The 9,989-nt window shown below is 37.6% G+C and overlaps 1 non-coding gene across 1 annotated transcript; it reads right to left on the bottom strand.

The window, feature by feature from the left end:
- Window positions 1-8,894: 8,894 nt before the first annotated feature.
- LOC141615941 (small nucleolar RNA R71) lies at window positions 8,895-9,001 on the bottom strand. Its single transcript, XR_012530326.1, has one exon. It is a non-coding gene; the product is annotated as a small nucleolar RNA R71 (small nucleolar RNA).
- Window positions 9,002-9,989: the final 988 nt, after the last annotated feature.

Raw genomic sequence — 9,989 nt, 5'->3', positions numbered from 1 at the left:
TATTCTGAGTATTTATATATGAAATAATTTCAAGTGAGTTACATTCCAGGACCTTGGGATCATTTCTCTCTCTAAGGTTTATAGCATGTATACTCCTTGCCCGACGATTGAGTCTATTAAATATGGGCCTTCCTATACAAGTGCTAGCTTGCTTGCTGTTTTTTCTTTTTTTGTTTGGGAATACTTTCTGTAGAACTAAGTCTCCTTCCTTGAAAACTCTGATTTTGACATTTTTGTTATAGCTTCTAGCTATTGTTTGTTGATATGATGCTATCCTAATTTTGGCAGCATCTCTCAATTCTTCTGTTAGGACGAGGCTGTCCTGCATCAGGTTGTTGTTTGCTTCTATGTTGTTCAGGCTGTATCTTGAAGTGGGCACATGTACTTCTGCAGGAATGACTGCTTCACAGCCATACACCAAGGAATAGGGTGTTTGGCATGTTGAAATCTTTGGAGTTGTCTTGTCTGCCCATAGCACTAATGGAAGCTCTTCTGTCCATCTGCCTCGTTTACTCTTCAGCTTCTTTTTTAGGCAGCTGATAACTACCTTGTTGCTTGATTCAGCTTGACAGTTTGCTTTTGGGTAGCTGGGGGTTGAAGTTACTAGGTTTATATTACATTCATCATAGAAAGCCTTTGTTCTTTTTCAAACAAACTGAGTTTCATTGTCACAAAATATTTTTGAAGGAACTTCATTCCTGCATATGATATTTGTACTGATGAAGGAATGACGTGGCTCATGATTACGCACATTCAGTCCCCTAATCAACCTTTTTTTTCTGATGACGAGGGAGTACCCCGAGCCTCACCACATAGACCATGTAAGCCACCCCTTCGGGGACTGCAGTGGCCAAGTGATCATCGCCCCAACGGATAGTCAAACTCGAGACCTCTCAACTCCTACATTTCTGCAAGTTTCAAGGTTTAACCCGGCTACCACTGAACTAACACCAAGCCTTCCATAGCCATTTTATCCGCAATTGCTTCTTTCCTAGTGCATTTCATATATCTTGTAGGAAAGAAGATAATGAGGCAGAATTTTCGTCTCTCGCGCATATTCGGAAGCTTGTTGATGATCTTAGATGGACTAGTATGAAGAGGAGGCAAGAATGATGACCAAGGATGATAGGGATAAGGATTGTATGGAAGCATCATAGGCATAGCTGCTGCTCAACCCACTTGAGTTAAGAACAACCCGCTCGAGTCGGCCTTCAACCCAGTTGAGTCGAGATCAACTCGCTCGAGTTGATGCCCAGACTGCCTCCACGGATCCTTTTGATACGTGGAAAGGATTATTCGACACTTAAGCATGTTAATTCCTAATCTACCCATACTTAACCTAATATTGTAACCACTATATATACTTCAATTGTAATAATTAAGAGATTAAGCTCTCTTAGATTAGATTAAGCTCTTATTAGGAGTATACTAGAACAGATTAGTCTTTAATCATTCCACAAATTACAATTTAACCTTTCCTCAAATATTTCTCAAACAATCATAGATTTAGCTTGGTACTTGAAGAATTCATGGGTTTGTATTAGGGAATTGACAACTCTCCACAATTAATCAAAGAGTTTCTTCTTTTGTTCCTCCATTTCCTTTGTTCAATTCAAGTTGTTTACATTTGGATCTCTTGGGTATGTATTTGATAATTAACTGACAAGTCTTCATCTTTTATCAAGGATTCTTCTTTATTTATGTTCATCTTTACTCTTTATGTTGGTAACATTCTTAATCCCTTTTTATTTACTTGTTAATATCTTGTTTATTATCTTGCTTAATCATCATGTTCACTTGTGTTGTGATGTTTGACACCATTATTAGCATATTAATCATGATGTGCATTAAGTAGTCTCTTAACTAGGGTGGGGGGGGGGATTAGGGGAGTAATTATGGGATAAATCCATGGTTAATGAGTTCATATGGATGCTTGCTTATTGTATTTTCAACTTATGCACATGTTATGCTTGATGAAATGCTTGATTGACAACCTAACATGATTCTCTTATCCTTTCAACAAAATTTGTAAGACATAAACCAACTCCAGGCTTGTTAGACCATGCATATATTTAAATAGGAAGAATTAAGTCGACTTGTAGGTGTTGTAAAGTCTTGACCGACTCGGCTCCGAGACCGAAAAACTTCCTAGGAATTTTAGGATATCAACTAACTCGATTCCAATACAATAATAATTGCTTGCATCTATGTGAATCATCTATGCTATCTTACCATGATTCCCCTATGGTCCCATGATTCCCTAGTGTTATTAATCACTTGTTCAAATCCTTGTTTTTATAGCTTGTTTTACCTTTTATTGCTTTTCATTGCTTTCATTAGTTTAGAACACAACCTCAAACCCCAATAATCTTAACACTAGCATAAATTAAAATAGGTAGATTTAGAACCCAAAGCACATCGTCCTGTGGATCGACCTTGACTTAACCACTTACTAGTAGTTTGTTGAGAATATAAATGTGTTTGATTGACTGAACAACGACTTGCTCACATCAAAATGGCGTTGTTGCCAGAGACGGTGTTTTTTGATTAAGTTCTTGTTTGCTTGTCTATTTTAATTTTGCTTTACCTTGTGGAACTTTCCCTCAAGGTCGTTCTTACCATTTTTGTGTAGTTTTCATGTTTGTAGTTGTTTCCTTCTCTTAGCTATGATGATGGCTGAAGACTTGACACATGGAGTATGTAGTGGATCTTTTAATGGATCTTTTGAGTATGACTATAATGGGTATGAGGAGTTTTAGGAGCAAGTCAACACAAGCCTACCTTACAACTCATACAATGAAAGTCCTAACTACTACCCCAACTTTAACTACTACCCCAACTTTTCCTACCACAATCCCCACATCCAATATCCACAACAACCGACCACCCAAGACTCACTTTAGAACCAGTTTCAAATGCCACAATAATATGACCACTTTCACACCCACAGACAACAAGAAGATAAGCATGGCTTTGACATTTAAAATGTGGTTCTCCAAATGATGGGTGACCAACAAAATTTCTTCACACAAGTACTTGAAGAGAGACAAAATAGGAACAATGTTCTTCAAAGCATTGCTACCTATGGTGAGGAGTAGGCAATTCAAATTGCCCAAATGAAGGCAACCCAAGAAACCACTCCTCACCAATTCTTGAGCATTGATCATGAATGTGAATTTGAGGTAATGAACCTTGATGTGGAAGATGTGAAGTGGGAAGAGTCAATCTCCTTCAGCTGTTGTTAGTATGAAAGTGTGGTATTTGATGAAGAAGATTTGAGGTTGAGTAAACCAAATCCTCTTAGCCTTTGTGAGTATGAGGGTCTGTCATTTGATGTGAACATTGAGGTGTTGGAGAAAGAGTTAATGAGGAGGAGTGAAGGCCCCATTTATGATTCGTATGAAGATAGTGATAATGACAAGCCTATGGAAGAAGCTGATGCGGAACATGTGTCTTGAAATGGCTTATGGAATGATGAAGAGGAATGAATTTGTGAGAATGCCTCACTTGAGGAGCCCATCCTTGAGAAGTTTGAGATATGCTTCCATGGAGAAGATGAATGTCTCTTTCATATTGACTATGATGACCTTTTTGCACCCACCGTGGAACCTATGATTGTTGGAGATGTTATGGTAAACCTTCTCCAAGAGGTCAAATTGTCATATAAAAGGTACTTGGTGGAAAAGCTCAAGAACAAATTTACGAATGAGCTTACTTGTGGAGACTTAGCACCCATAATCTCAATTCTAAAGCTATCACGTCATCAATGCTATGAGAATTCTCCTTCTATTCTTGAAGGATTGATAAATCCAAATGCTATCATCATCACCACATTTGAGGGAGACGGGATAGAATAAAAGACTCCTAATGACAAGAATTCTAAGCTTGCTAGTTTGGAGAGCAAAAAAGGCTATGATGAAAAGGCCAAAGTGAATAGGAGAAATTTCCGTAAGAAGCTCCTTGTGGAGGATTGACTCTATTCTATTTTAAAGTGGCCAAGGTCCTACTTGTGCTTATTTGTGGCCTATTCAAAAGCCTTTGATCGCCTACTAAGAGCATTAAGCTCCATGGATAATGAAATTTGCCATTTGACTTAGTTTGGTGGAGTCCTATGTCAAACCACAATTTGTAATATACTTGCATTTAGTGTAATCTTGCAGGCATTCATCGCATGAGAAATGAAAAGGAGGGATCTCATATTTTGATTAAGCAACTCAAAGGAAAATGATGAAAATGAGAAGGTAGGAAATGCAAAGAAATGAAGAGAATGGAGGATTCAACCTTGGGGCCAAAATCATACATAACCCGTGGGGATTGAGCTGAACCTGTGCGAGTTAAGGCATGAAGAAAGAAAGAAAAAGGTTCCTACACGAGAACGCGGGCGAATTCTTGTGAAAACAAGTGTCCTAAGCCTCAACTCGAGTGGGTCAGAATCGACTTGAGCTGGTCGAGCAGTAACTCGAGCGAGTTAAAATTGACTCAAGCGGGTTGATGTCAAAATTCCAAAGCTGAAGCAGAATCAGGGCGAGCTAAGCCAAGCCCCCCTGAGTTGACCCAAATTTTTCTGTCATTTGGCTCGTGACATGGTTGTATATGCGTCCTATCTACTATCTTCATCTTATACAATATACAAACCATTAAGATCATGATTGTAAGAACCCTTTATTTCCCTATCTCTCATGTATAGTTGCATTTATGTAGTTACCTCATGATTAAACCCCTTTCTTCCTACATTAGCAATAGTTTTTAAATTCGGTTTGGGGAGGTTCAACCATGAAGTAACATACATCATCTTAAATCATATAGCTTGAATTTTAATATATCTCACATGTCTCATATAGTTAGTTGCATATAGTTAAATTTCTATTCATGCATAGTCACTAATGACAAAACCTCATTTCTCCTACACTAGAAATAGTGCATAAATCGTTTGGAGAGGTTTGATCGTAGGTGACCTAAGCTAATTTAAATTAGCTTCCAATTTAATAGAGAGAATGCATCATCTAGCATAGCTTAGATTTCATTTATTTGTTATATATGTCATATAGAATTGCATTTACTTAGAGCGTGCATTCATTCATATCATTTGCATTTGTACTTCAATTTCCATAAATCCAAAAATCCAAAAACATGTATTCATTTTTATTCCTACTCCTTGATGTACATTAAGGAAAATGTCCAAAATAAAGTGGGGGATGAGAATTTATATTCCAAAATACAAAAAAAATTGAAAAATTTCGAAAAAAACTCAAAAATATGTTCCTTAATTTCATAAAAACAAAATCCACAAAAATTTGAAAATTTCAAAAACCAGAAACATGTTCCCTAATTTAGTAAGTTGAATTGTATATTACTTGTGTTTTTGTTCTCTTCTCACACAGATACGATACTTCATTTGAGGCATTAGCTAGGGAATGTGAAGACCGCTTGGTATAACGCTCTAATCCCTATTTCCCTTCCATTTGTTTTCATTATTCATTTGAGGAGGATAGGCTTACATGTCATGGAGGATGTGGTGTATTTTGTTGTTGCAGTTTGTATATTTATGTGTTGTTAGGAGTTGCATCTAGATTATATGGCATTTTTGTTGATAGAAGCATATGCGTTATAGTTGTATATATGTTAGTTGCATCATGGCATGTAGTTGCATGGTAAGAAAATTTTGTGAAAATGCCTATTTGGGAAGTTTGACAAGTGTATATAAGGCTCTTGTAGATAACTTTTCTCCTAGAGACTTTGTTTGCTAGAATACCCTCAAGACACCCTAGGATATATCATACTAGTATCTTTTGTCCCATGGTCTAAGGCCTAGTCAAGAGTGCCGTGTGGTGTAATAACTCCTTGGCTACCGTTTATTTCAAGGCGACCCTTGATGCCATGCAACCGTCCTTGCACTTCTATCATCATTTTGTCAAACAAAAAGGGAAATGGCACAAAATAACAAATTGATTTCAAGTACTAAATCAAAACCAAATGTTTGAAAATTGCATCAATGAAATGAGGAGCAAAAATAGACTCTTATGCTTTAAATAGAAGTACCCTTGCTAAGAATGGGATTACTTTGAAAAATGTTCAAAAATGCAAAGTGGAAACTGCCAAGTATCAAAATGTCAAACATAAAAAATGGCATGAAATGCTCTTGATTGTCAAAGGCTACAAAAACGGGGGGAAAATAAACCCAAAAGCAAACTACCATCATGAAACTCATACACTTTGAATCCCATTTATCCATTAATAATCCTATATTTGTTGCATGGTGGAGAGGGGAGGGCCCTTCTTCTTGTCTACGAAAGAGGGGGAATTCCGCGATCCTACAGCGTTTTCTAACACCATAGTGATTTGGCTCTTGACAAAAGCATTTAGCAATTATGGACGAAAGTAGCCTAGTTTAAAACAACTTGGAGGTGACTTGTTTGTATCTTCTTGGACTTAGTGACTAGGAGAACTAATATCTATGATGGTGATGTGACTCATATTCGAGCATATTTAGTCCCCGAATTAGCCTCGATCCTATGCTTTTTAGTGCATAATTGGGTCATTTACTATCTTTAGTCTTTCATTTTGCATATTCTTTGAGGTTTTGATCCATTGGTAAGAAAGGAGTAAGAACCTTGCATTTTCATGGCAAAATGGAGCTAAATTGATTGAATCTAATGACCAAGTATCAAAGGGAAGACAATGCTAGAAGACCTATGTAGATAATGAAGTAAATTGGGTAATGATGAAAAGATACTTGCATCTCCAACAAGATCCTTGAGGATTGTTGAAGAAAGAAAAGAAGAAGAAGTGACTGCCCAGCAATCCGAGCGTCGTAGTGCTCGGGACGAGCGTCCTGCCTTCCCACAATCCGAGCGTCCCGTGGCCAAGACGCTCGTCTTGGTGCCTGATGATCCGAGCGTCGCCGTTCCCAATCCGCTCAGATTCCTCTCCAGTGCAAGCCGTCCCTCAGCCAAGCCGCTCGGGACGAGCGTATTTCTTGAAGACTATGAAAACGGACATGCGCATCTCCTTCGAGAGGAGCACTTCCTCAACTTTTCTTAAGGGTCTTAATCGTCATTTAAGCCCTTAGTAACCCTATTTTATGTACCTAATCCTTAGTATAAATACCCCATTGTACTAATTGGATTATCATGTTCTTCTTATGCAATCTTAATCTCATTTTAATCTTGTAATCAACTCTTAATTTAGCATTAATACAAATCTCATTTATTAATCTTTCCTTTATTTCTCTATTGTTCATCATTTATTTTGGGTAATTGAAGATTATTTGGGGTTTATTTGGAGGATTGACAACCTTCCATCAATCATCAAGTACTTCTATTATTCTTTGCTTTATTATTTGGAATCATCTTTAGGTATAATTCTCTTAATCCCTTTTTAATTATTGTTAATCAACTTCATTTATTCATCATGTTTTGTCTTGGTATTATGATTGACAACCTTGTTAGCATGTTAAACTTGATAATGAATGAGTAGTCATCTTAACTAGGGTTATTGGGTAATTACGGGAAACCAACATGGGGATTGATTCATGCTTAATCTAATATGCCTTCATAATTAATTTGCTTGCTTGTTGTGATTTCAACTTATGCACATGTTATGTTTGATGAAATGCGAGCCTATGAATCCTTGCATTTTTTTACCCATCACTTATCTTTTCAATGAGACTTGTAAGACATAAACCAACTCGAGTCTCATTAGACCATGCATATAGTTGGATAGGGAGGATTAAGTCGACTTGTAGGTGTTGTACAATCTAATCGATTCAGCTCCGGGACCCAAACCTTCCTATGGATTGTAAGATATACACTAACTCGATCCTATCACGACAATAATTGCTTACATCTAGTAGAAAACATGTTTGTATGATCAAATCCTATGAATCCCCTATGAACCCATGACACCCTAGTGCTTTTAATCAATTGTTTACATCTAATTTTAATCATCTTGCTTGTTTATTTACATTGTTATTTAGCTTAGTTGATCTCCTACCTCAACCCAAATTGTGACACCCTTAGACACAACCATTTGCAATCGAAAATCTTACATCAATACCCGTCCCTTGGGATCCGACCTTTACTTACCTCTTTACTAATAGTAGAGTAGTTTGTGAAGTTATAAATATTGTTTTGGTCTAGGTAACTTTTGACGACGAGTAACAAAACCGACGAACCAAAAATGGCGCCATTGCCGGGGACGGCGTTAACTTGATTTGATTTTCTTTGATTGTTTTTAGTTGTGTCTTTCTTTACCTTGGGGAAGTCAACCTCCTCAAGGTTTGTTCTAATTATTTTCGAGTTGTTTGATATTTTTCATGTCTAGAAGATCACAAGGTAACTTGTTACCCGTTGATCTTGAAATTGAAAGAACTTTGACCAAAAATAGAAGACTTGCTAGAAATACTTTGAGAGATATTGATGAGATTGCGGATATTCAAACAAATACTATTGAGTTCATTTATCCTTTTGCAAAAGAAGGAGAGGATAACCCAACACAAAATCAACCACAAAATCAACCCACAATGCCTAAATTTTCATCACATTCCGTACCCAACCGAGGAGAACCTACCAAATGGTACTCCCAAACCACAACATTTGACCGGTAATTTCATTGCAACATCCGTATTTATCCAATTAGTCGAACGAAGCCATATTGGGGGGATGCCTAGTAAAGACCCTCATTCTCATATGGAGACTTTTTGTGACTATTATGATGCGATTTCTCAAACCGGAGTTACTCAAGACCAAATTCGATGGATCTTATATCCTTTTTCTTTTATTAGTACCGCGAAACAATGGTTAAAGAGCCTTGATAAGGCTACTTTTGGTATTGACTCTTGGAAGAAATTGGCACTTGCTTTCTACAAAAAGTTATATCCTCCGGAAAAGACTAACATGCTAAGAGCCCAAATCACGGGATTCAAACAAAGGGACGAAGAATCTTTGTATGAAGCTGGGGAGCGATTCAAAGGAACTTGCCGCTCATGTCCTCATGACGGACTTAGCGACTGGTTCTTGGTACAACAATTTTGGAATGGTCTTTATGAAGACTCCCGAAACATTCTCAACATGGGGTCAAATGGTATGTTTACCGAAGTTGTTGATAACCAAACATGGAACAAGATTGAGGAAATGGCGGTCCATAACTCACAATGTAGTAGACCTCAAAAGGCTACTAGAGGAGGAAAGCATGAAGTGGACTTTATTACTCAATTGGGTGCTCAACTTAGTGCTCATATTGATACCATTAATTTAAAGTTTGAGAAGGCTATGGCTAAGCTTGAAGAAGCCTCCAAATCTAAGCAACATGTGAATGCCATGGTGGCATCTTCATCAATTCCAAGTGGAGTATGTGAGAGTTGTGGAACTTTGGGACATGACCAAAGTGAATGTAGGGAAACAAGTGAACAAGTGAATGCTTTCCAAGCATACAAGAGTGGTACCCCATGATACCTGTCGAAGTGAGTACAAAAAATAATATTTATAAAACCAAACCACAACTAGCAAGTGGTAGTAAGGGTCGATCCGCAGGGAGGTAGGGAGATAATAGTTGCTTTATATTTCAGTCTATCGGGTAACAGTGAGGGGGTTTTGATGAGAATTATAACTAAATCTAATGACATAAACTAAATAAACAAATAAAAGTAAATAAGGACGGTAAACAATGATAAAAGAAATGCTAAGACGGTCGGTTCACTATAGCTGCGATGGCACATAATCCTAGGTAAGTCCGAAATACAGTCGTGTAGGATGGGTAAAACAAGTCCTCTCGGTCCAAGTTAACTAGTAGCTCCTTTCGGCCTATGCTACCAGTCCCTAGGTCTCACTAATACTAGCTCTCGCCCCGAAAAGTGATTCCTAAAGCCTAAATTACTTATCTTTCGATCTTAGCAATTTAGTCGTTTTAATTCATTAATTAATGCCCTCCCCTATCTCTCGATCTATGGGTCGGTCAAAACTAAGCATCTAACAAATCTCCTCTCGGTCTCA

This window comes from Silene latifolia, chromosome 11, assembly GCF_048544455.1.
Source record: "Silene latifolia isolate original U9 population chromosome 11, ASM4854445v1, whole genome shotgun sequence".
NCBI lineage: Eukaryota > Viridiplantae > Streptophyta > Magnoliopsida > Caryophyllales > Caryophyllaceae > Silene > Silene latifolia.
The sequence above is the reverse complement of the archived record's forward strand: the minus strand, read 5'-3'. Positions and strand labels throughout refer to the sequence as shown.